The sequence below is a fragment of the Xenopus laevis genome, chromosome 3S (assembly GCF_017654675.1).
Source record: "Xenopus laevis strain J_2021 chromosome 3S, Xenopus_laevis_v10.1, whole genome shotgun sequence".
In the NCBI taxonomy this organism is placed as follows: Eukaryota; Metazoa; Chordata; class Amphibia; order Anura; family Pipidae; genus Xenopus; species Xenopus laevis.
Genome location: NC_054376.1, coordinates 52,808,705 through 52,835,545, shown reverse-complemented (window position 1 = coordinate 52,835,545; position 26,841 = coordinate 52,808,705). Strand labels below are relative to the sequence as shown.

Here is a 26,841-nt window from a genome sequence, read left to right as displayed (position 1 = left end):
TTGCTCATTACTAGTCACTAACATTCGCAAAGGTGTTTGCAGATGTTTTTTGCGCTAACTAAATATATTACATTCCCCCCACATTAATGTTAAAAGTTTATATTAAGACTCTTTAATACTTACTAAGATATGTCAAGCAAAAATATACAGGTATGTGCTCACTTATCTGAAAACTCATCATCCAGAAATCTGAGAATTACAGGAAGGCCATCTCCCATGGACTCAATTTTAAGAAATAATTTTGATTTTGAAAAATAATTAACTTTTTCTCTTTAATAATAAAACAGTACCTTGAACTTCATCCAGACTAAGCTGCATGAATACATATTGGTGGTAAAACAATCCTATTGGGGAGGCCTGGAGCAGTGACTGGGGCTCAAGTCAGTTATTATTATTATAATACACAAAAGCCATGAATATACTGTAAATTATAGCCTTATAAACGGTGAGTTCTGATGTCATCAGTTATAAACAGTGAGTTCTGATGTCATTTCTGTCACATGACTCACTGAAACTTGTGTATTATAATAAATAAAGTACCCCCAGTTGCAAAATATGAGGATATTAGAAGTTACCTCGGAGTTCCATGACCTGTATAAAAACACTCGGCCTTCGGCCTCGTGTTTTTATATGGTCATGAAACTCCTAGGTAACTTATAATATCCTTATATTTTACAAAAGGGGGTACTTTATTCACTATATTATTAACATGTATTTATATGCGCCAATATATTTTGCAGTGCTATAAAGTAAATGTGTTTATACAACTAAGTCACATGAATTACATACATAGAACATATGGGGGCAGATTTACATAGGGTCAAATATCGAGGGTTAATTAACCCTAGATATTTGACTGCCGAATGTAAATCCTTTGACTTCGAATATCGAAGTAGAAGGATTTACCGCAATTCCTACGATCGAACGTTCGAAGGAAAAATCGTTAGATTGAACGATTAAATCCTTTGAATCGAACGATTCGAAGGATTTTAATCCATCGATCAAAGGATTTTCCTTCGATCAGAAAATTGTTAGGAAGCCTATGGGGACCTTCCCCATAGGCTAACATTGGCCTTGGTAGGTTTTATTTGTGGGTCGAAGTATTTTTTAAAGAGACAGTACTTTGACTATGGAATGGTCGAATAGTCGAACGATTTTTAGTTCAAATTGTTCGATTCGAAGTCGAAGTCGTAGTCGAAGGTCGAAGTAGTTCCTTCACTCAAGCTAAGTAAATGGGCCCCATGGAGTTACATACATCGCAACCGATACAGAAGGTGAGGAAGGCCTTGTGCAAAAAGAGCTTACAATCTAAAGGGAAGGGAATAAGACACAAGGTGTGGGAGTGGGCAAGAATTAAGAGGGTGACAAATGTAGTACTGTATGTGGTATTGCATTTGGTAGCTAAGCAGAGTGAGGGTAGGTTTCTCTAAATAAGTGCATTTTAAGAGATTTCTTGAAAGCAGAAAGGTTGGGAGAAAGTCAGACAGACTGTGGGAGAGAATTCCAGATGTCTTGAATGTGATCATGTGAGGAGGTAATAAGAGAAGAGTTGAGTAGCAGGCCAGTAGAGGAGCATAGGAAGTGTTTGGGTGAGTATATAGAGATGAGTATATAGAGATGAGTTTAGTTAGGGTTATCTTAAATATCAAATAGAGTGGGATATTGGGTGTATACTTTTGAAACTATAGCCAGCATCGGATTGGGATGTCAGGGCCCAATGGGGTGAGATCTTATGGGCCCTCCTCCTGAGTTCTGCCCCTCATGCCCCCATCATGCCTTCATAAGTGTTGCATCCCTTTTACCTTCTTTATCTGTCACTGTTATTGGGGGAGAGGGAAAGGGGTAGTGTTCTTAGCATTTGGGGGAGTGGGCTTGGGTAAATAGGGCCCATGAGGCCAGGGCTCTCTGGCCTTTTTCCCAGTTTGCCATTTGGCCATTTTGACCTTGACGATAGCTGAATAGCTGAGTTTTCATATCTCTAACCTTGTTATGAGCTAATATGGAATGTTCAGAATTCAAAGAGGGCTTGGATTAAAAAAAAGTCTTATAACTGGTGGCCTAGATAATGGCAGCATTTTTGTGAACTACAGTGATAACACAGCTTTATGATAAATAGAGTATTAAACATAGCATACATTTATGCACAGTAGTTCTTCCCTCAAATTACAGTTCCACCTACAGGATGGGCAACCAAACACTGTTACAGTACTAATCTATAGGTCAAATTTATTAACATACAAACACAAATATTTTTGCAGCAAAAATTAAAATTTTGAATTTGAGTTACTGAAGCAAGTAGCTTCAAGATTGCTTAAGTGTTGTTTTTTTATTTTAGTGAAATTCATTTGAAATTTGGCATTGAGAATTTTGAGTAGAATGTTATTTCACTGCAAGTTGTTTTTTTTTCATGTTTACGAGATCACATTTTTAAAAATAAATGTTAGTATAGTATCAAAAATAATCATCATTCTTATCTCCCTAGGTTCACTGCCACATAAAATATTTAATAGCATGACTGCAGCATTGCTGGTGATCAGAAGTCAACTATTATTTGGAGAGATGTGTCTACAGGGCAGATATTCCACAAGTTTTCAGCAGGCTGGGTCAATAATGAAACTACTGGTTACACCAGGGGGCACATTTACTAAGCTCGAAGGAAGGATTCGAATATAAAATACTTTGAAGTATTTTTTTGACCATCGAATAGGCTACTACGACCTTCGACTTCGATTCGAACGATTCAAACTAAAAATCGTTCAACTATTCGACCATTCGATAGTCGAAGTACTGTCTCTTTAAAAAAAACTTTGACTACATACTTTGATAGTTTAAACCTACCGAGGTACAATGTTAGCCTATAGGGATCTTCCCCATCACTTTGCTAAGCTTTTTTTTTATAGAAGAAAAATCGTTCGTTCGATCGATTAAAATCCTTCGAATCGTTCCATCGAATGATTTTTACTTCGATCGATCGAGGGATTTGCTCTAAATCCTTCGAATTCGATATTCGAATTTGAAGGATTTAACTTCGAGGGTCGAATTTGAGGGTTAATTAACCCTCGATATTCGACCCTTGATATATGTGCCCCCAGGTGATTACAAAGTAAGAAAAAAAAGGTCTTCTTATAACTATTATTCTCAATACTACTTTGAGTTACAAAGTACACAGTGAAAAAAATATTAGTTGCAATAATACCAAAATATATTTAGAAGTACAAGGAGCATGCACAATTTACAGAAAAATGTTAGTTTCCGCATAGTGTTTTCCTTTTTAAATTATTGATTACTGCACTTTTGTTTCAGCATGGTTAAAAATAATTTAAAAAGACATCTTTAGGCCAGCTAAAGTTGACATTTAAAAAAAGTGCCTGACCTTTTGAATAAAATACAAAGAACTTTGACTGACAGTCAGCATATAACAAAAGTCTTTATCCTGCAGCGGCAAAAGTTTACAGTATGCACTTTTATGTGAATGAGAACTATAAATTCTAAGAGTAATTGTCCTTTTTGGCAATATTTTATATAGAGAATAGATTTGTTTAGCACATACACAGGTAAAGAAAAAAATGAAAATGTACTCTCATTGGAAAGGAACTTTCATGATACATTCTGATTTAAACATCATTATTGATAACTTTCAAAATTGAGTACTTAATGTACTGCTATATACTTTTTACTGTATTATTTAAAGGGATGTATTGCTTCTTATAAGGCATCAACAGAACAATAACACCAGTTTTCTCCTGTTAATGAAAATTGGTTGAAATGGATCAAATTACATATATTTTTTCAATAAGGCATGTGACAAAATTGAGTGTGCATATTAGTGTGATAGAAATGTAACCCTTTCGACGCCCCTTTGTCAGTGTTACACTCCACGTGTGGCACTTACCTAATGGCACGGTACAAACCTGAGGCACTCCGCAGTGATACGGAGAGAGACTGGGTACCTGGTACTTACTAGCGCAGTGCCTCCACCTAGTGGGATCCGGGAATACACCTACGGGTGGCCCCACTAGGAATACAGTAACAACACACAAACATTGGTTAAACTGAATAACGGTTTATCATCAAATAAATGGCCAACTAGTACATGCAGCACTCCAAACCGGTGGCAATAGGGCCTCCCTAACTAAGTTGCTAGTGCAAAGCTGTCTAGCTAACTAAAAAGGCAAAGTCCTTCAATGTCCTATCTTCAGCGCTCTTTAGGGTACTGTCCCTTTAAACAGGATACTCACACACATCCACTTCGGATACTTTTAGAGCTCTCTTCAAGCGAGTCCAGCACATTCAGACATACAGTGTGACTACCAGCCCCTTTGGATGCTCAGATTGGAATCTCCTGCTGGTTGCTCCTCCAGTCTGAGGGGTCTGTTTACTAAAGTGCGGTAAATCTGACTTTAAATTTCCGCATGTTATCGCTGAGAATATTTTTCCGCCAGAATATTCGCAGCGACTAAGTTTACTAAACAGCAATGTGCTCAGAAGTCATTGCAATTACTTGCGGTAACTATGTTAACAAACCAGCTCATGTTAGCGGTAATTTTAGCGAGTTGCAAATTTTCTGCCGACAAATTACGTTGTATCGAATATTTATGCTATAAAATAGTCTTGTTTTCTGGTGGTTATTATGGCAATTTTTACTGTGACATTTATGGCCAGAAATGCATCTTCAAAACTCATAAACCTTATTTATTGATGATTATACCATCCAACAACATTACCAGAGATCTCTATCCTGTCAGCAAAGAATGATGGGTAAAAAAAAAATGTATTATGGGATATTTCCTGCCCCTTGAGAATTTTCTGGTGAAAAAATACTTGTACGCCACTACATAGGTGGCGGTAAAATGTTGCGAATATTCTTGCTTAAATTTAGTCTTTTGCACATTTCGCTGTTTAGTAAATCAGGCGTTAATGTGAACGTAGCATTATTCTCAGCGAATGCGATAACTGGCAAAAACATATTTTTGCGCAAGAAAACTCTCAAATTTATATTTACCACAGGTTAGTAAACTGGCGAAAACATATTTGCTGACAAATTTGTCTATATTTTGTGCAAATATTTTTATTGCGCTTTAGTAAACAGACCCCTGAATTCCTTTCACACTCTCTGTCTCTCCAAGCAGAGTATCTGCCAAATAGTGTTTACATAGACACCCTACTGTACTATAAAGCTGCTGTTTTTGGCCAGAGAGAATATAAAATAGTCATCTGTGTAGCAGGAAATATTGAAAATACCTTTTCCCAAACTCATTTTTTTCAAAAGCAACACTATGGAATGTAATATTACACACTGTATTTGAGAAAAAATTAACCCTTTAATATAATGCAAATATCCTTTTAAAAGCTGAACTCTGTTAGCATATGTTGGTACCACTAACTACTAATGCTATTCAAAAGTGGATAAAGTAGATTACAATTGTCTTTATTTGATTTAACACTGTTTTCTTAGTGCCCATGCGGAGTGATATATCATTATTCTTTATTTTGCTACAGATAAAACTTTTCCAAACTGTGTACTGTATTTGCAGTGACAATTCAGTGGCACTTTTAAATCTGCAGGAGTGCACATGTGTTTTTCATGCCAGGAAACACCTATTTTATATGTTTAGGAAATTGAAACTGGTCATTTTTTGTACTCATTTCTTTATTCATTTCTGTGTTTAAAGATTATATGCTAAAACCAGAAGCACAAGGGTCCACTTTTGGATAGTCCCTAATAGACCTAAATATAGCCAGTAATATCAAGATAAGGCTCTAACACTAGAGAAAGTAAAGTATAATCTGTATTAAATGAAGGGGAGGAATTCCTTTTTATATTACATTTGACACTATCTTGGGCAGGGCATTTTTATGTTTGATTTGGCAAGAAAAGGACATTATGATGAGATTTAAAAGAAGACACATAAAGACAATGTAATATTTTAATTATAAAGACAAAAGAAGTATTATAATCTTATTATATAATTATTTAAATATGGGCCATGTAATTTGCTTTGGAAATGATTATATTTTATCTTGAGAGCAGCAGAGATTGTAAAGATCACAGGATCAGTCTCAAGTTCATGCAATTCAGTTTTTCTTTCCTCTTTATTAATCAAGACTGCTTCCGTAGTATTGTTCTGTGACCTTTTATATTAACTATTCAATTCACTAAAACATTGGGGTAATTAAAATCACAACTGTATGTGCCAGTCATCAGAGGTGAAAAAAAATGTTTTTGTTACTAAAATGCATGCAAACTGGTGCAACTTCCCTCTGTTAGGGGAGACGCAGCCTGCGAATGTACAACAATCTTGCCCACCATCCTAGTGTAATTGCATCAGCTTTTAGGTACAATATTTTGCATCAGATACTATTGCCTTAATCTTTGTAGCATTTAATAAACTTAGGCAGAATATGTTACTTCGAAGGAAGGAGTAGCACAAAGAAAAAAAATGAATATGCACTTACACAACCATTACTTGAATGTGAATCAGTTGGCAAAACACCTATAGCTAAAAGGATCCAATGAATAATTGTCAAGTCAGGAACTTGAAACTGCTTACATTCATACACCATACTAGGCACAGCTAACACATCACTAGTATACATGACTTTAAGGGGGGACAAGCACATGTGGAGGCCTATTTATTAAAGGTCAAATGGTTTTACATGTTTTTGAATCTATAATTAAACTCTATTCCTCTAAATCTACAAATGCCATGGATTTTATTAAATTATTCCAATAGAAAAAGTGAGTTTTTCAGATAATTACTAGAAAAAAAGAGATATCAGAAAACCTCTAAGTCTGAACTGATTAAAACTGGTCCAAGAGGATCAGCGCAGCTCCCCCTGACTTCTATGGGACCATAGACAGCTTTTACCTGGCACAGTTTTGTATTAAAGCGTTTTGAGGTTTTTACACAATAAATTTAGTTGTTTTTTTATATCATTCCCTTGGGTTTGAATTCCTTTACTGCATTAGCCTACAAATGACATCTGCAGGAAAGCTATTACATCAATCTCTCCATTTGACAGTGCTTTTTATTGAAATGATTACTGGTTTATAGGTTTGTTTCCTTGGCCAGCTGCCCCATTTTCTTTTGAACTAAATTCTGCCCAAGTAGTGGACAAAATGTGTGCAAATAGATAAAACAGTTGTATGTGTACAGAAAAGGATAGGTTACACACTTAATTTTCTACGACTAATTTTCAATTTATGATGTTTACAAAGATTGTATTTTGTACTACCCTGAACCTGTGTATGAACGCAATAAGTGAATATTGGCTAGGCACAGCTGATAACAGCAGGATGGCGTGTGTGTGTCCAGTAATACAATAAATGAAAGAATACATTTTCCCGGCCAGTGCAATCACCAGATTTTATACCTTTATTTTTATCTGAGAGAGAGATTAAGCAAAAAAATAGCACAGAATGACATGGCAGCAGGGAAATGAATGAAAAAATGAAGAGACTGGTGGGTAACAGGTAGTCGCAGGGTCACCAGCCAAAAAAGTTGCACACCAGCCCTGTTATATATATATATATATATATATATATATATATATATATATATATATATATATATATATATATATATATATATATATATATATATATGACGTTTCGGTCCCTGCTGCCTCAAGCCTTGGTTTACATAAAAGTTCTGCGCAATATAAATTGATACATATGTTTAACATGTGTACGTTTCTAGAGCCCTTTCCAATAATAACGTAATGGAAAAATCCACATTAACATTAAATCCATTCCATAAGCATTTAATGCACTGATTCCGTACTGTACCTGTCTCACCCATACCTGTGTAATATGAATAATAGTGCAGTAGATTATATTGAATTATATTGAATTAGCCATTGTATATACTGTATATTTGTTACAGCAAAGTCCTTTGTTTTATATCTCTCACGTAAAACTCCATTTGCTTATCTTTTGTATCTTTTATCTTTCTGCAGGTATACAAACAGAGGACTTTAAAGAATGACATTTAAGCATAAGCATCACTAACATTGATAATCAAAATCATTTTTTAGATACAAATAGGTACTAAAAATAGTGAAACTGAATTGGTTTTTCCCTTGGTCTATGATTGCTATTGCTAGTGCCCACACACACACACACCACTTGTCATAGGAGGATAATGGTTGGTGGGTGAAGGTTCTGCTTCTGTCAAACTGCTTTAGGAACATAGAGCAGAGATTTTCTCTCTAAGTCTTATTTAAGCAATTTCCTCCCTTAACTGCCTCTATATTCAATCATCTTGTATATATCACAACAGTCCACAGCTACTGCAAGTAAGGTTGCCACTAAACAGTTATCAAATTGTCTGACATTGCAAATGCAATTTAACCAATAGAAAATCCAGACCATGTATACCGTTCACATTCCGAAATTACAATTTGAACAATTTAATTGTTTTGCAAAACTGATAAATAATTAATCTTCCATCTAAATTCCCTTTAAAGGCTTACAGTATTAGGCTTTATGCTATGGACAGCTTATTTACCTTTGACCCCAAATCCCTGCAAAAAATGTTGATATAAATGATACATGGTATGAATGAACATGCAATGAAAATTATATTATTATGTGTAATTATTTGTCTCCTGACGATGATAATAATTGTTATATTAATATAGCAATAGTCTCCTGCAGCTCTTTACATAACAAGACAAAACATTTTACATATTCAGATATTTAGCCAGAGTAGCTGCCATTTCATGTTGTAAGGAAATAATATGGGATGGCCCTGATCACGAGAGCTTACAATCTTAAAAAAGAGAGGAAGTGAGACATGGTGGTATGACATTGTTGAGTGTTTTGTAAGAAAGTACTGGAATCATGAAAGAATTCTCTGTGTGATGGATTGCTAGTTCAGGGACTACTTAAACATGATTACATAACTCATAAGCTCATATAGAAGCAATCTACAGGTTGATTAGTACTTAATACCTGTAAATTAAATGTGATTTGTACAGTACGATAAATAATTTATGTGGACATATTTTCATGGTGTCTCTCTGTACAGGCTATAGGAAGATTTGGAATTCTGAGATACCGCTTACTTGGGTTTTCTTATATTTAACCAGTCACTCCCCGTGTCAGCTAAGCTTTGCCCAGTGCCATTGTATTCTGTTAGGATTTACACACAAAGCAAATTGACAGGAAAGGCTAGGAAAATAATATATAGAGGATTAAGGGAGCAAAAAGAATAAAAATTAAAGCATCCATACAAGGCAGAATTTACAAGCTGATATAAAAAAAATCTTTATAGAACCCAGATTGGGGCAAAAATATAATTACAAATCAATTTCTTAATATTGCAAAACCTTTCTGATACTCCTAAAGGCTGAATTTTATGCGCCAATCTGTTACAGCACTAAATGCAATAGCAAAATATAAATCTATCACTTAAACAGACTTGTCTTGGTCCAGTTTACTACTTACCCGCTCATAGAAACTAATCAGATTAGCCCGGCACTAGCAATCCTTCATAAAACCACACTGACTCGATGTAATCAGTTTATTGTCTAGAATGCATTACTGAAGCTATTTTTTTTACTAGTGCTTAAAATGTGACAATAGTTGGATGATAGTCATCTAATTTGTTTAATATATAAATGTTTCATTTATAAATACTAACAAATATTTTAAAGGGAGAATAGACTTTTGTCATTCAAGAGGTTCTAAGAATATCTTTGTCTAGGTGTCACACACAGTATCATTCATCTACTCCATTTGACCTTTGCAGTTAGAGCATCTGTCTTCAGGATTCATTCGGCCATTCAAGCTGCTACTACTGTAATTGTTTGCTTGTTCAATGACAATGAGCCAGCTGATATTTTTTTATTATCTAAGATAGGATGCTTGACAGGGTGTGCATTTTCAAGTGTAAGATAAAATCAGTATCCTTTCCTATTTCACGATACATTAAATGTAGTAACAGCATTTTCATAAATAATAATTATAACTCTGTGATACTTGAGAAAAGTAGGAAACATGGCAATTATTAATTGCTTAATAAAAGCATTGACATAAATAAGAATTGGCCAAATGGCAGTTAATAATAGTCACTGTCTATGACCAATTGCCTTTTGGGCATGAAACGCGTAAGGCTATGGGATTGGTATATATTTTAATTATTTTAAAATAAAGATTTCAAAAAATGTTCTGGATTGTTGAATCATATTGTAGATTTTCATGGCACCCCCTTGTTACTGGGGCTTTTGTCTGCACCCAAGTGCTTATATACAACAGCACACATTATTTTTTTTTTAAATGTTTATTGATTTTGGGCACAAATAAGAATGGTCTAATCACAGAAGGAGAAAATATTGATTAGGGCTATGATGCACAGTCATGATATGAATACTTCTACTAGGGACAGATCACTTTCCATTTACATAAATGGGAAACATTGTTTGTCCTGCACAGGTGATCTTGCAGCAGTAATGTAATAAAATGTGCAACATTTGCAGCAGATTCAGAAAATATAAGCAGAGCAGGTTTACTGGTCTGCTGACTGTAAGCACACTGCTACAGAAGGAAACCCAAAACCCAAGTGGGCTCAAGGAACACAGGAAAACCCCTTTCAACCAGCTAGGCCATATGCTTAGTTGGTTAACAGGGTGTACACCAAGATAGGTAAGGCTCCTGAATTCTTAATCGATTCCTTATTTACATGAGATCACACATTTGTGTTAGTTCCCCTTTAACTGGTGCTTTTTGAAAGCAGCTTGTTTCTCCATGAAAGTATCCTAACTATATGTGAATTAAGGTTTAACTATTGGGAGAAAATTAAGTGGGGGGAGGTAAATGTAAGAAATAGGGCTAGGCAGGATTTTTCACTACATAATAGTATGGCTCAGGCAATGATACAGCAAGTCAATAATAAAAATCCAGGCCAAGGTCACATCCACATAAAAAAACCCCCACAAGACTAACAGAAAGGAAAGCAGATATTAATCAGAAGTCAGTAAACAAGCAAGTTTCAAGACTGGAAACAGGAGACAGGAATCTAGAACTATGAACAGGAACTAGAATTTGAACTAGGAAGACCTATCAAGAGCAAGGTGAAGGTATGAAGGTGTCTGACAATAGGCTGAACCTGTTGGATAAGCCAAAATATTTAGGTAAAAAGATGTTGATGTTTGAGAAAGCCAGGAGCATGCAGCCAGGGGCGATCCTGGCCCCTCAGCCGCCTGAGGCAGCAGCAGTTGCTGTCACCCCCCCCCTCCCCCGTGCACTTACCTTTTTGTGCCTGAGGGGGTCCGGGGGGGTCCACCAGGGCAGCAGAGAGGGCCAGTGCACTAGCGCAGAGAGCCTAACTGCGCTCTCTGCGATAGAAGAGACTAATTTCCGGTTTGAAAACAGGAAATTCGCCTCTTAAAGTACCAGGAGCGGCATTTTTGCTGCCCCTGGTACCTAGTGGGGCGCTGCCGTCTGAGGCAACAGTCTCAAGTCGCCTCATTGGCGAAGGGCCCCTGCATGCAGCAAAGGGGTAAAAAAGGGGAACATCCTATACAAAGCTTAAACTGCATTTACATTGTAAAATTATATTGTATTACTACTTTATTCTGCCTTCAAAATAAGTTTTTTTATAGAGGGATTTAAAGTTCATGTTAGACCCCTTTTGTTTATAAGACTCATTTTGACATTTTTATTGGAAACAGCCAGATGAGGCATCCCCAGCAGTCCTGTCAATTACATCTCCTTGAATTATTCATTTGTAGAGACCCTTGTAAATCTATAGTAACTGAAACCATTTAATGATATTTCAACTTCATACAATTTCTACTATTAATACTAGGCACATCTCTCTATTGCAAGAGATTAGCTGTATCATTTCTTATATAATTGTTATGCACAAGTCATTACTAAGCAGCTACCATGATACTCTTTTTGTATTCGCCTTTCTTTGTTGTATCCTCTATTACAGCTCATCAGTCAGAATTAGATTCGAATGTGGCCTTACTGATAATTCTGTAGAGGATTTTTTCAGTTGCTGGAGGCTTTGTCATTGTTGTTGTCAAGGTCAAAGTGGTCAGCACATATTATTTATATGCTTATTTATACTGTATGCTGCGATTTAAACCTTAAATTTCAACTGTAAAGCTATATCATGAGTTCAAAGGCCTATGTTGTATTGTTATTATTTCACTGTTATTCCAGTTGTATTCTGTGTAGAATACAATATAAGAAGCAAAACCTTTATACAGGCACATCAACATCGTCAACACATATACTTGACATATACTTTATGTTCACAATAGTTAACAAAATGTGAATTTACTGGTCACTAAATATAGCCATTCGTGTATTTGAACACTCAGATGCAGTAACTGTGAAATAGATTTGTTGCTAAGAGGGCACTAGGTCGATCTTTATGCAGTTCATGTAAGCAGGGCATTGAACTTCATCTGTAAGTTGATGATAAATGATAAATCTTCAATTGCTGTAAGTTCCATGATAGATACTGCTTGATTCAGCTGTCACTCACTGGCTTCTTGAACTCTGACGGATGGCTTAAAATAATAAGCAACACTGTCAATGAAATACATTTTATTGTTTGACAAAAATATGCCTTTGTTTGTCAAGGCAAACAGCAAGACATGTACTTAACCTCCTAAAAGATTCCCTTTGAAAAATAAATAGAAATATTGTGGCTAGTGATGGGCGAATAAATTCACCAGACACGAATTTGAGGTGAATTTCCACGTTTCACCACAAGTGAATTCATTTGTGAAACTGCGTTGACAATTTGCCAGTGAAAAAAATCAAATATGAAAATTGTCAAAATTATTCGGACCCCATTGACTTTAATGCATTTAGACCAAATAGTCACTTGCGTCAAAATTGGCGCCCGTTCAAATAATTTTGACGCCAATTGACTTCAATGAGTCTTGCAAATTGTTTCCCTCGTTATGTGAATTTCGCTGTAAATTTGCTATTTTTTCGGCGAAGCAAAATGGCACAGATTTGCCCATCACTAATTGTAGCTAAAGGAAACATATTGATAACACAGGGGGTTCTTGCATATCATCAATAACAATGTATATGTGTTAAATGTAATGAAAAATTTTTTTTGGGGTTTAATAAATACTGAATAGGTTACTGTTTATTAAGCTGTATGAAAGCATGTAAATTGCACTGATTTGATCACCTGAGATGGAATGGTTTCACTGGAGGGAGTATTTACTACATTTATAGATTTTCCATGAATTTTTTCAGACATATTATGAGAAATGTACTTTTTTCTTTATTATTTCTCAGGAAAATAAGTCAAAGAACGACTTATTTTCAAACAAACACTGATATGCCAATATGAATAAATCATGGCAACTTTGAGCTCTCAAATGTTTCCACCAAAAAAAAAATTGCAAAGATTAAATAAATAAATAAATATTAAGAAATTTCGACCTGCAAAAAACATTTTTTTTGGCTGCACTATTCACCACTTTGTCCAGTATCGCTATCCTCCATCCATGGTATTTCAGTATTCCACCAGTGATAACTATGTGAGTGGTTATGGTGACACTCTAGGTTGGCAGTAGCTACTGAGTGCCCATGCACTTTTTTTGCTGGGATCCTTTCTGCGGTGTTCAAAAGTACCCTATATAGTTTCAGGCTAGAGGCTATTAAAGTACCCAGTTACTGCCTTCTAACAAGAATTATTATGTCTCATTGGGTCTGTAAAAACAAGACTTTTGGCACATGGGTGATTGAGGGAATTATTTTCCTTACCAAAAATCTGAAGGGAGACATTCTTTGTGACATTGTCCTGAAAGTTAAATACTGTATATGGTGCATCTTTTCTGCGACATGATGTAATTAGTATAAAGCCAAATAAAGCAAGTAATAAAATAATATTTTCATTTTTGAAAGATGGTTCTTGCTAAACAATAAACTGTAAACAATATTGGAGACACACTGAGCCCCAGCCTTTCGGTGTATACAATTTAATTTTGTAGCCTGAAGCACTGATAGTTAAAAAGACTTGATAAGGTCACTTGGGGCAGACATGAGAATCTAATCATTCTTCCCTGCTTAAGGGTCAGTGTATTTGTTCACTGTACTACTATCTCTAAAATTCAGACACTGGCAGAGGAACAAATTTAATCTCATAGATAACTTTAAATGTTTATAAGTTTAATAATATTTATCTTACATAAAGTGTACATGGAGTATAGGGTAAGTACAGGATTCAGCATCCCAGCTTTTTAAACAGCTCCTAACAAGCCCCCAAATATAGTAAAATTGGCTCCAAATTGTACAACCTCATTCTGAATGTATAAATACAGGAATAAAATTATCCTTCTTAAATGCTGGATTCTTGTGATTTCTCCCATATTTAGCATTGTAGGGATAGATGGGGGAATGCAATGACCTGGGAGCACATAAGCTGGCTGTTGCTGTACTAGGTTTGAAATTAAGTCCCTTTGCTTTTATCAGTTCTAGTGTTTCTCTGATTTTAATGTTGGATAAATAGCACAGATAAGGGAAACAATTCAGTAAATGTAAAACTGTAAGAATTCTGGTCCCTTGGCAATGTTGACTTGTTTTGTAAATATGGTGGACGTTTTGTTTAAAGAAAAGGGCAGATCAAAATAATAAGTGAGGTAATGAATTCTGATTTATAGCACTAATCTATCTATAGTATAACTAATGCATAAAAATGTTGGGTATACCTGAAAAGCAATGTTGCTTAGCTAATGGAATTTGAATTCTTTATTATGGTGTACACGTACATCAACAAAGACTTCAACTCCCTCTATGCCTAACACCCCTTGCTGTTGTGCTGTATCCACCATGCTGCCATTGTAGTTATGGGTAGCATAGCCAGAATTTGCCACACAAACCATAGGGGATCATATCTGATTATATAATCATGACACTCATGATGTCTAGTACACCTTCCTGTTCTAGTGTGCCCACCATTTTATTATTGTAATGGGATTTTTTTTGCCATTGTGTTGAAAGCCTGGGTGTGCACCCGAGTTAATTGTGTGTTCCAATGACTCATTGACCATCTTACTTTAGTCATTTTAAACCACTGGCCCATCCTATTATACATATGAAGAAAGTAGAATTTCCTCTGTCACAGATGACAAGTGCAAATAATAGCATTTATGTAATATGATAAATATTTATGATAAATAAAGATTAGTGATGGGCAAAATTCTCTGCTGAAAAATTAGCGAAACACATTGAAGTCAATGGGCATCCAAATAATTATGATGCGAGCGACACTTTTTATAGGCGCAACTATTTGGTCCAAATACATTAAAGTCAATGGGTGTCTGAATAATTTTGACGCGCAATAATTTTTATGTGCATGACAATTTTGACGTGTTTCAATTGTCGCCGCAGTTTCGTGATTGAATTCGCATGTGGCGAAACGTGGAAATTTGCCGCAAATTTGTGTCTGGCAATGTATTCACCCATCACTAATAAAGACTTCACAGGTCAAACTTTAAGTTTTACATTTTACTAAACTTGCTAGACAAATTCCATCTTTTCACTAGTGATGAGCGAATTTGTCCCATTTTGCTTTGCTGAAAAATTCACAAAACTGCTAAAAAACTTGCAAAATGCATTAAAGTCAATAGGCAACAAAATGTTTTCATGCTTGCAACTTTCTCACTACAAAAACAATGGGCGTCTTTTCTTATGGGGACTTTATTGTCTCAGCGACAATTTTTTCTTGGCTAGTTTTTTGTTAAGACGTATATTTTGCGTGGCAAAAATTCACAGATGGATATGAAGAATTTCACCATGAATCCATGCATGGAGTGAAAATTATTCTTTATGTCTTGCATTTCAGTTAAAGACTATACTATCTGCGTCAGTAATATTAAAATAAATCATATGGATAACCTGATCTATTTGTTAAAAATCTGCACAAGTGGCACTTGGCTCATGGATTAACTACGGTTTATTTAGAATGAATTATTCTATGTTACATATATTTTGATAAACGCAACAAAAAGCAGACAAAAACATTCTATAAAAAGCATTGACGATCCCAATATAACCGCTCTCGGGTTAGAAATTAAGGCTACAATTTTTTATTCCTCAACAGATTTTCATTTATGGGTGGATTAGAGGCTTCTTAGATTACCCTTATATACCAGGTCACCAGGTAACATTCAAAATAAGTATTTATTGACTGACTGGCTTTTGTACTAAGTAGTAAGTCTGACATTTTGAAGAATTCTTTGCAGTGAATCAGGATGGTTTGCAGTACCAGAGTGTAAAAAGTTGCGCAGAGCAGTGTGAATAAACCCTAATTAATATTGTATACCTGATATTTAAAGGACACAAAAGTCTTTTTTTCTGCAGATATAAAGAGAAATGTTCTTATTCCATCTTGAAAAGATCATGCACTTTAGTTTTTATAGTTTCTTTTGAACAGGTCAATAAATGCAACCTAAGCTACCAAAACTTGACTGAACTAGAAATGTTATCTTTTTAACTATGCAGTCTGTTTCAAATTCTTTTTAAACACTTGACATTAGGCCACAGCAGTATTAAAATCGCCAAAGACATGTCTATTATGGATCTATGAGCTGAATAGAGTTTTTCCCTATACTTTTTAGTGATTTTCGCATTGGTCTAGAGTGTTTGAAGATTTGCTGTGTTATAGGATCAAAGACATTGATCAGAACTGCCTGAAAACATATACACCTCTGCAGGGGTGGTTGGTGGAAGCACTGGTGTAGAGGGATTCCTCATAAAGGAACAAGTTAGGCTTTCTGTTAAAAAATTCATATTCTTTAAACTTACTAAAGAGAAAGGTTATAGGAAAACAATAGTTGGATCCATTGTGAGATTGTGCATAACTGTTAAGATTTCACACCTTTTAATGTATACTGTATGTATAAATGGTATATAGTGATGAGCAAATTGGTCCAGTTTTGCTTTGCGGAAAAATTGGCAAAACTGCCAAAAAATCTGTGAAACTGCAAAAAAAAATCACGAAACGCATTGAAGCCAATAGTCGACAATTTGTTTTAGGAGCCCAGCTTTTTTTTCTCACTTCAAATGCATTAAAGTCAAAGGGTATTTTTTCTTATGGCGACCATTTAGTCTCTGTGACTTTTTTTTCTTGAAACTTTTTGTCCAAATGCATTAAAGTCAAAGGTGTTTTTTCTTATGGCGACTTTTTTGTCTTATTGACAATTTTGCCTCAGTTGCGCGAAAAAAATCTGCAGAAAATTTGCTCATCACTAATGGTAAACAGTAGCTTGGTGTACCTAACTCATCCCTATGGGAAAATATTACCCTTTATTGAGAATTTCTTTACTTTTATACTTTCCGACTAGTTCTCAGTGACTAATCTCCAATGACTATTAGCTTAGTGTAAAGTTTTTACACTAATTGCTAATTGAGAGAGAAAAAAAAAAAAAAGATCGCTCCAGAAGTCCCCTGGAGATTTGCAGGAAAGGGCATATGTTGGTCAACTATTGCAGCCTAGAATAGACAAATGAATAGAGCACAACTAGGTAAAGATAGACTACCAATCCAAGTCTGTTGCATCAGGTTTTCATGTGTATTGGTTATTTCTATAAATTTGTTGATTTATTTTTCTAAAATATCTGTACATATAAACATTTTTACAGTTGTATTTTTAGGAGCTTAACTGCTATTTTATGAATTGTATGTAGTGGATACTGAATAAAATATATGTGAGATTTTTTTGAGGATATTTTTGTCCCCATTTTTTGTAATAATATTACACTTTAAACACGATTTAATTGCTTTTTTTCTCCTTTGTTAAATCAGCCACAGAAATTCCCAGTATGGGTGTAGTAAATGCCTACTTTCTGGTTCAGATAATGGGCAGATTTACTCAAATTTCAGATTGGGATTGAGATTTTTCCTCAAAAAGTCACTGCGAACATGTTTTCATTTTGATTTTTCAAGATTTCTCAAATCACAAACAAAAAAGGAAAAATTAAAAATGTACAATCTTGTGATCTAAAACCTGTGGAGTCACTGGGAAGTGCATTTTCAGCATTTGAACAGTTGTATATTTTTTTCTATCACGTGTTTTGTTGCTGCAAGCAGTAACCCATGAAGATTTTCCAAAACTATTGAAATCAGACAAAACGAAATCATGGGAAAAGTTGCACATTTTTCGAATATGATTTCTAATAGATATGACCATTACTGATCCTATTTTTGGACATAGGCACCTTTTATTGAGTTACATTTAGGATCCAAGACATTTTTGGGTTATGTAATAAAAGGCACTAAGTTTGCACAGGAGCAGTAACCAATAGCAACCAATCAACAGTTATTATTTACTGGTCACCTGCTTAAAAGCAAACATCTTATTGGTTGCTATTAGTTACTGCTCCTGGCCTGGGCAAAATTAGTGCCTTTTATTACACAAGGGGATTGATGTGTTTTTTTCCCCAAGGTAAAAAACTAAACATAGTGACATAATTCCGGGAAACAGAAATGAGTAAATTAACATTCAAGACTACATTACAAACAATATTACATATTAGGGCTCAGTCACTAAACAAATGCAAAGTGCAAAACTGACATGCAATCTGCAATGTTTTTATCCACAGTGTAACTGTGGGGGCCGTCCCAGTAGCATGCACTGCTGAAGGCTTGTGATTTAATAACGTGGATGCAAATTGGTATCAGCATTGGTGAACCATGCAGGGAAACAAATTGCATTAGCTCCAGGGCTAGAAAGTGCATTCAAGTGTACTTCATTAGGCACAAGTCAGTTTCATGTGTAGGTGTAATTAGTTATGGGTCATCTATTTTGAAGACCTTGGGGGGGGGGGCAATGGAAGAGCATTAGGAAGGGTTTATATACGTGTAGTATGCATCTTAATTAAATGGCATTACATAATTTTAGGTTGTAGGCTGAGGCAAAACTTAAACAATACTGATGGTAAAGAATTCGAATAAAAAACAATTACCAAGGCAAACATCCCAGTTTCACAATGTACACATAACCCTTGATGAGATATAAGCAGTTTGACTTTATTGTTTGTAGAGACTAGTATCCATGTTACTTGTGTCATGTTGATTTATGTGGTGCACCTTGAACTTTCATGCAATCACTGATACAATAGTTTTTTATTATTTTTGTGCATTTGTACTAACCAGTTTTCCCCATCTTTAAAGTTAGAATCCTAAAAAAAAGTGTTAGAAGAATAATGGCATGTTGAGATTTATGATTTATACGGAATGATGCGGACATCGTAAATGGCAGAATGGTCTATTAACCTAATCTAGGTTTTGGGATAAAGAAGATCACAGAATGTTTTAACACATACATATAAACATAAATGACATAATAGCTTACAAATGTAGGAATGTAAAGGGTATGCCCCAGGGATTTAGTTAGCCTGGGTCCTTTTTCCCGGGGGGGGGGGGAGTAGTTCCCAAAGGTTATAAAAAGGGATGCTCCCATGTGTTCTGCCTCTTTCTGGTGCACCCACTCACTGGGGGAGGTGGTGTGTTGCTGTTAACCCATCCACCTGTTACACATACATAGGACAGAAGGAACCCCAGCACACACCACATATGGGCTGCCTGTCACGATGCCCACAGATACCAAAGGGCCAGGAGGGCAGCTAAAAAACAGGCAATTGATTGCAACAACCCCAGAAGTCTCACTTCCACCAAAAACACAACACCTCCAGTTGTCTATATTACTTATCACCGGGCCTATTTCCTCACTAAGTGAGCGGAAGTGCTGCTAACAGGACCTGATAGCATAAACACTTAGCTTGCTCCTTTCCCTTTTCAAAATGACAAAAGTATAATTTGTTAATGCATTCTCCAGGTGCCAGTTTTCTATAAGTTATAGAAATACAGTCTTTTGGATGTCCTGCAAATATGCAAGTATGCTATTCACAACACTGAACACTAGAGGACAGTCCTAGTGTTTAGGCAACACAGTCATTGTGTTATAAATATCTGTTATAAATAGTGGTGGGTATATTTTTCGCCAGGCGCGAATTTGCGCAATTCGCCGCCAGTTAATAAAGTTGCGAAATGCCCGCGAAAATTCACCCGAAAAAATTTGCCGGCATCGAAAAAAAAACAGAATTTTTCTGGCGAAGCAAAACGGCGCAAATTCGCCCATCACTAGTTATAAATACCCATTGCAGTCTGAATATTGATTAGAATTCCCAAATCCTTTACTTAGCTTATGTACCATGGGGAAATATGTGATATTAAGGGGCCCATTCACTAAGTGCGAGTGAAGGAATAGAAGAAAAAAAACTTCGAATTTCAAAGTGTTTTTTTGGCTACTTCGACCATTGAATGGGCTACTTCAACCTTCGACTACGACTTCGACTTCGAATCGAACATTTCGAACTAAAAATCGGTCGACTGTTTGACCATTCGATAGTCGAAGTACTGTCTCTTTAATTAAAAACTTCGACCCCTTAGTTCGCCACCTAAAAGCTACCGAAGTCCATGTTAGCCTATGGGGAAGGTCCCCATAGGCTTTCCAAGTTTTTTCCAAGTTAAAATCCTTTGAATCATTCGATTATTCCTTTGATCGTTCGATCGAACGAATTGCGCAAAATCCTTCGACTTTGATATTCGAAGTCGAAGGATTTTAATTTGCCAGTCGAATATCGAGGGTTAATTAATTCGACCCTTAATACATCTGCCCCTTAGTGTTTCTTATCTTCTGCTGAAAATTGTATATTTAATGATTTAACTTACAAACCATCACACTCCCCAATGCTTCCAATGCTCTAAGTGAAAGTATTGCTCTGAAGTTAATTAAAAACTTAATTTAGCTTGTAAATAACATAGTAAGGGGGAATGTAAAATTGCTCGCAATTCGTTTAACAATGTGAACACTATGCCCCTCACACGACAGTAAGATAACGATTGCAAATTTTTATAGTATTTGAAACTGGAGCAAAAGCGATTGTGTCTTCTTATGAAAATGTCAACATTGTGATGACAGATTCCATCATTACTCCTTCTAAGGAGGCACAGAGACATCGGCAAACAACATATAAGTCATCAAACTCTTACAAGTTTGTCACATTGTCTCAAAATCTATTTCAATATGATAAAGCTTCAAACAAGGTAAGAAATATTCTTATTTCAGTTTAACTATGAAATATGTCACATGCATTTTGCACAATGATTGCATCACTTATTGCATCAGGTTATTACTGAAATGTCTGCATATTAAAGGTCACCTGCTGGGCAAAAATATAGAGTTAATAGAGCCTGCACTCTGGTTGGGGTAACAGTAGTTTTTTTTTTAAAAAAAAATTGCCCCCCGCCAGCACTAGGACTCTTCCCACTGGGAGGGAGCTCCTAGTTCAAGAGACCATGTTGGGGCACACGCATGCGTATAATGAGCGAATGCCATAACTTGCTCATTATGTACAGGGGCGTGACGTTAGAAGCACAATTGTGCATGTGCCCTGACTGTCATGGCCACTCGCTCTGGGAGCTCTAGAGTGCGGGCTGGATAATATTTTTCCCTAACAGGTGCCCTCTAATATGTAGACATTTCAGTAATAAGATTCCCAGATACCAATGCAATGACTGTACAAAATACATGTCATATGTCCTTTAAGTAGCCAGTGGTAATGGGTGAATTTGGGGCCTTTCGCTTCGCCGAAAATTTTGTGAATTTCCAGTGAAATGCAGAAAACGGCGAAAAATTTGCTGGTGAATTTTCTCAGAGGTTTCACGAATTTATTCGCTGGCTGCGAATCTCTGGAATTCGCCGCAAATTTGCGCCTGGTGAATAAATTTGCCCATCACTAGTAGCCAGAGCAAAATACAAAGATCACCCCAGACCAGACCCATCAAATCCTTGTTTTGGTAATACTAATCATAAGCTTGGCCTATGTGTTACTTGCTGTATCTAGCTCTAATCATAAGCCTATGAGTGAGGGCTATTTATCAACATTCTTTTTTATATGCAATTTGAATTTTTTTTTTTTGTGCTTAAAATCATGAATGTGAAAATAGGTTTAAAAAAACAAGAATTTCCAATATTTAGTAAGTAAAACAAAACACGCAAAAACTTGACTTCACATCTAAAAGTGTGCAAGGTCATGTAGAAGTCAATAGGAGCTGTCCTAACCACATTTTAAACTACTTAAAAAAATAATAAACTTGGGATTTTTATTCACTAAAATAGCGCAAATTCAAATCTTCTAAATAGGCATCCCAGTGTTGGCGACAGCATCATACAATTGATTTTACAAGTCTGGTATGGGATGATCTGTTGGAGTGCCTGCCATAATTGATATTTGGTTCATCTGCTCCTTAAAGGAAAACTATACCCCCAAAATGAATACTTAAGCAACAGATAGTTTATATCAAATTGAATGACATATTAAAGAATCTTACCAAACTGGAATATATATTTACATAAATATTGCCCTTTTACATCTCTCGCCTTGAACCACCATTTCGTGACTCTATTTGTGCTGCCTCAGAGATCACCTGACCAGAAATACTACAACACCAACTGTAACAGGAAGAAGTGTGGAAGCAAAAGACACAACTCTGTCTGTTAATTGGCTCATGTGACCTTACATGTGGTTTGTATGTGTGCACAGTGAATCTTACGATCTCAGGGGGCGGCCCTTATTTTTTAAAATGGTAATTTTCTATTTATGATTACCCAATGGCACATACTACTAAAAAAGTATATTATTATGATAATGGTTCATTTACATGAAGCAGGGTTTTACTCAGTATCTTTTAATAGAGACCTACATTGTTTGGGGGGTATAGTTTTCCTTTAAGCTGAAGACTCAGGGCAGTGCACCTGTACCCCCCCCCCCCAATATATGGGTGAGTTTACCTTACTGGCATTTGTTCCATAATAATCCTTTATTGGAAGGAATGCTTCCGCTATCTGGTATAGTCAGCAAAAATGCTACACAGTAAGTCCTAGGGAAATTTCTGGCATACATATTTACCCATGCCTCCCTCCTTCTCATTACTGCATCTCTTGCTCTTTCCTATATGGTTTATAATGGCTGCTCAAACCAGGAGCTCCCTCCTGCTGCTTAGTGCTGGCGGCCTGGCGGGGCCAATTTATAAAGCCTTTGGTGGGGGAAAATGTTTTAGGGAACCAGGTGGCCTTTAATAATAAAACAATACCTAGTACTTTATGCCAACTAAGATAAATCTATTCTTTTTGGAGGCAAAACAATCCTATCGGGTTTCATTATTTAAATTACGTTTTTCACAGACTTAAGGTATGCCAAATTACAGAAAGACCCCTTATCCAGAAAACCCCAGGCCATGGGCATTCTGCATAGCAGGTCTCATACCTGTACTAATAATTATAGTGTATTATATAATCCTATCAATACAATTCATTGATAAATTTAAAAGGGCAAAAGAGAAAAGTTTGAAGCGGTATAATTAATAGACATATATTATTAAATTATGCACCAAAATCATGGCAATGACTGGAATTCAAAAAAATAAATAGAAACACTTAGAAATGCCAATTTGAGTCTTCCTGAGTGATAACTCAGTTATAGTTGATGTCATATTCTCATAAGAACCTTCAGCTTAATGACTGCCGCCACGGTTATTAGTGTGGGAAGCACCCAGTGTGTTCTGTAGTTGCACTTCAAAGTCTTAGTTATGTCTCAGCATTGGTAAATGCAATGTAAATCTGTAAAACAAAAGAAGAATGCCTTCATTTCATGCTGCTCTGGCCTCTATTATTTTCTTATTGTACTGCACGTGCCAAGTGGAGTCCTATTAACAGAAGGCCACTGTCCGTCCCTGTGTGACAAATGCACTTGACACAAGATCCATATTAATGTTGTCAAGCTTTCTTGATGTATCTAAGCAGATTTTAATTATTTTTAACGTAAGAATCCCTACAGTGAGTTTTTTTTCCTACCTACACAAGCTCAACTCCTTTACCACTGAAAGACATTTCAATGCATCATTAGTTCCATAATGTATAACGTTTTTATTTAAAAACCTTCTCTTAGAAAAAGGTAAAACTTTTCTCCTTTCCTCCGGGGCATTCATCAAGTCAGTGATTTGTGTGGCAAAGTGCCATTTCAATAGTGTATTGTTAGAATACTTATGGTCCGTTTGACAAGAGCTCTTGCTGTAAGTAGTGCAATTTGACTCCAGCTGTTAAAGAGTGGCTTTGACAGGAGCCAGATAGAATGGAGATGCTTTACTGCACCGCAGAAAAATCAATACTTGGTTCCTGTTCACAGTAACCTGCTCTTTTCTACAGATTTATACAAAGCTATATGGACTTTACAAAGGAGAGTAAAAAATATCTGTGAGTGAATGAAATGCTTTTTTTCTTCCTCCATATTTTTCGGAGTGTGAACACATGAAATCACACAGAGAAAAAAATATCTCTAGGATATTACATAGCTTTGGATCCCTTGATTGTTTTAGTCATTTTATTCCAATTGGTAAACACATCCATAAAGTGTGGCGTGCTGCTTATTTTTTAAGAGAGGACGAGGAACCAAACATTTGTCATTTGTTTTATGGTACTGGCAGCTAAACACAAAGAAAATGTCTGAAACTACTGCTTTCTTAATGCTTGCAAAGTGCTGTATACATTAATTACTAAGTACACACTTTGATGTATAAAGACACATTTTTTCTTTATTTGTCACTTTTTTTAGCCATTTATATTCCTTTTTTAATACTTTTGACAACACTTTGCACAAGGGTGTCAGATTTTGGTGCTGAACTACAACTCCTATAAGCAGCACAATGAACACAGTTCATATTGGGATGTTGCACAGTTAGATCTGAAAGGTCCAAGTTTCTGATTATGGGCCTTTTCTACACAATAAGCAACGTACTGTACCATCATGGTGTGCAGTGAACTTAGTTTAAATGTTAAAAAAAGATAACGAGAGAAAAGATAAAAAGATATAACCCTATAAAAAAAAGACAGATAGATACATTGTCATAGGGCTAACAAACACAGTGCAGTGAGCAAAGTGCAATTTTGATTGCAATCGCCATATTTTTTTTTTCTCCACAGTGCAGTGTTTTTTCCCCCAGAATTCATTATGGTCACCAGGGGTAGATGTGGCTGAAATAATTGCAGCTGGTTCGCTAAAATGATCGCAGCTTCGCTTGCACTTGGATATGAAGTGGACACAATAAGTCCAATTGCTACTATATGTGGCATTAGGCATGCAAGTGAGTAGTTCCCTGTTCTTTATGCACAACTGTGATCCTGAAAATGAACATGTTGTTCTGTTTCATATTAGTATTTTTTATGGATCCTTTGTAAAGTTGCCTATGGACAAAAATACCGCCTGCCCATCACTGCAGTAATTGCTATTCAAAGAACAAAAATATCCAAAATCCTTGAGTGAAACTATCACATAGCTGTGACGTCACTGAAACAATATGCCTTTGACAAAGCTTTAAGTTTCAGCTAGGCAGGGCTTTGGAACGCATGCTAAAAAACTATGGGCAGATTTATAAAGGGTTGAAGTGAAAATTTTAATTCTGGTCAAAACTCTTAAATTTTGCATTGTGAATTATCCAATCTCAATTTGAGTTATAATTCAAATTTGAATTTGGAGATTTATCATACTCTGGCCCTTTAAGAACTCGAATTTGACTATTCACCACCTAAAACCTGCTGAATTATTGTATAAGTCAATGGGGGAGGTCCAGGGATCAATTTGGTGATTGCAGCCTTCCTGACATTCAAGGGTTTTTTTTGAGCAAAAATTCTAATTGAGTTTTATTTAATTCTAATCAAGTTTTCGGGTTGATTCAATTCGCCTGAGCTGAGAAATTTTAATTCATTTTATTACTGATTGATTGTCAAATTTTGAATTTATGGGAGTTTTAAAAAACATTAATTTGTAATTTGACCCTTGATAAATGTGCCTCCCCATGTAAGGGTTGGGTGCAGCTTGTGAAGAATGATTTTTTTGAGGGGGTCAACCAGCCTGTAGAATATATTAAGCAGGGGGAGTAGGAACTCTTGTTTCAAAACTATTCAAGCACCATAAACGTCACATATGGAGGAGACTCCTAATTATTACAGACTTGGTATTTGGATTTGGTATTTGGAACACAGCTGAATTGGTTTTTTTAATCAGGCTATCTTCCCAGTAAGGTTGTGTGAATACATGCACATTACCATATTATCATAACTATCGTGAAAATGAAAATTTAATATAAGCTTCATCATATTGAAATAAGAAAGTTTCTAAATACAACCAATTACATATTCTGCACTGTTTCTGAAATAATCAAGTTTATCTTCACTATCCCTCTCTGCATCTGTCTTCTTGCAGTAGTTGGGTGTCAGATATTCATTGACAGTTAGATCCAATATATATCAAAAAACTGATTCCAATACAAGCAATATCTTACAAAATAACTGCCTTTTGCACAAATCCTGCATGTAGAGAGACATAATGTCTGGTTATTTTAATAGAGTAAGCTCTAATACATCTTCAAGGCAAAAGTAGCCCCCCCCTATATGTTGGATCTAACTGTCAATGAATATCTGCCACCCAACTGCTGCAAGAAGACAGAATAAAGAGTAACAGATGCTGAGAGATGGATAGTGAAGATAAACTATTACTTCAGAAACTATGCAAAATATTTAAAAAGTTTTTTATTTCAGTATAATGAAGCTCCAAAGTGAGTATGTTCTAGAAACTGACAATTTAAGGAAGCTTATGATTAACATAGGTATTTGTTTATAAATTTTCATGGGAATATTAAGTGGTTGTGTCTGCCTTGTGAGAACCTTGTACTCTTCATATCCAGTCTTATGTAAATGTAATAAGAAATTACTGAGAGATGAAGTGCTGTTGTGAAATTGT

General features: G+C 35.7%; 1 pseudogene; it reads left to right on the top strand.

Moving 5' to 3' along the window:
• LOC108712322 overlaps positions 1 to 26,841 on the top strand; it is a 144,403-nt pseudogene that overhangs the window by 49,731 nt on the left and 67,831 nt on the right.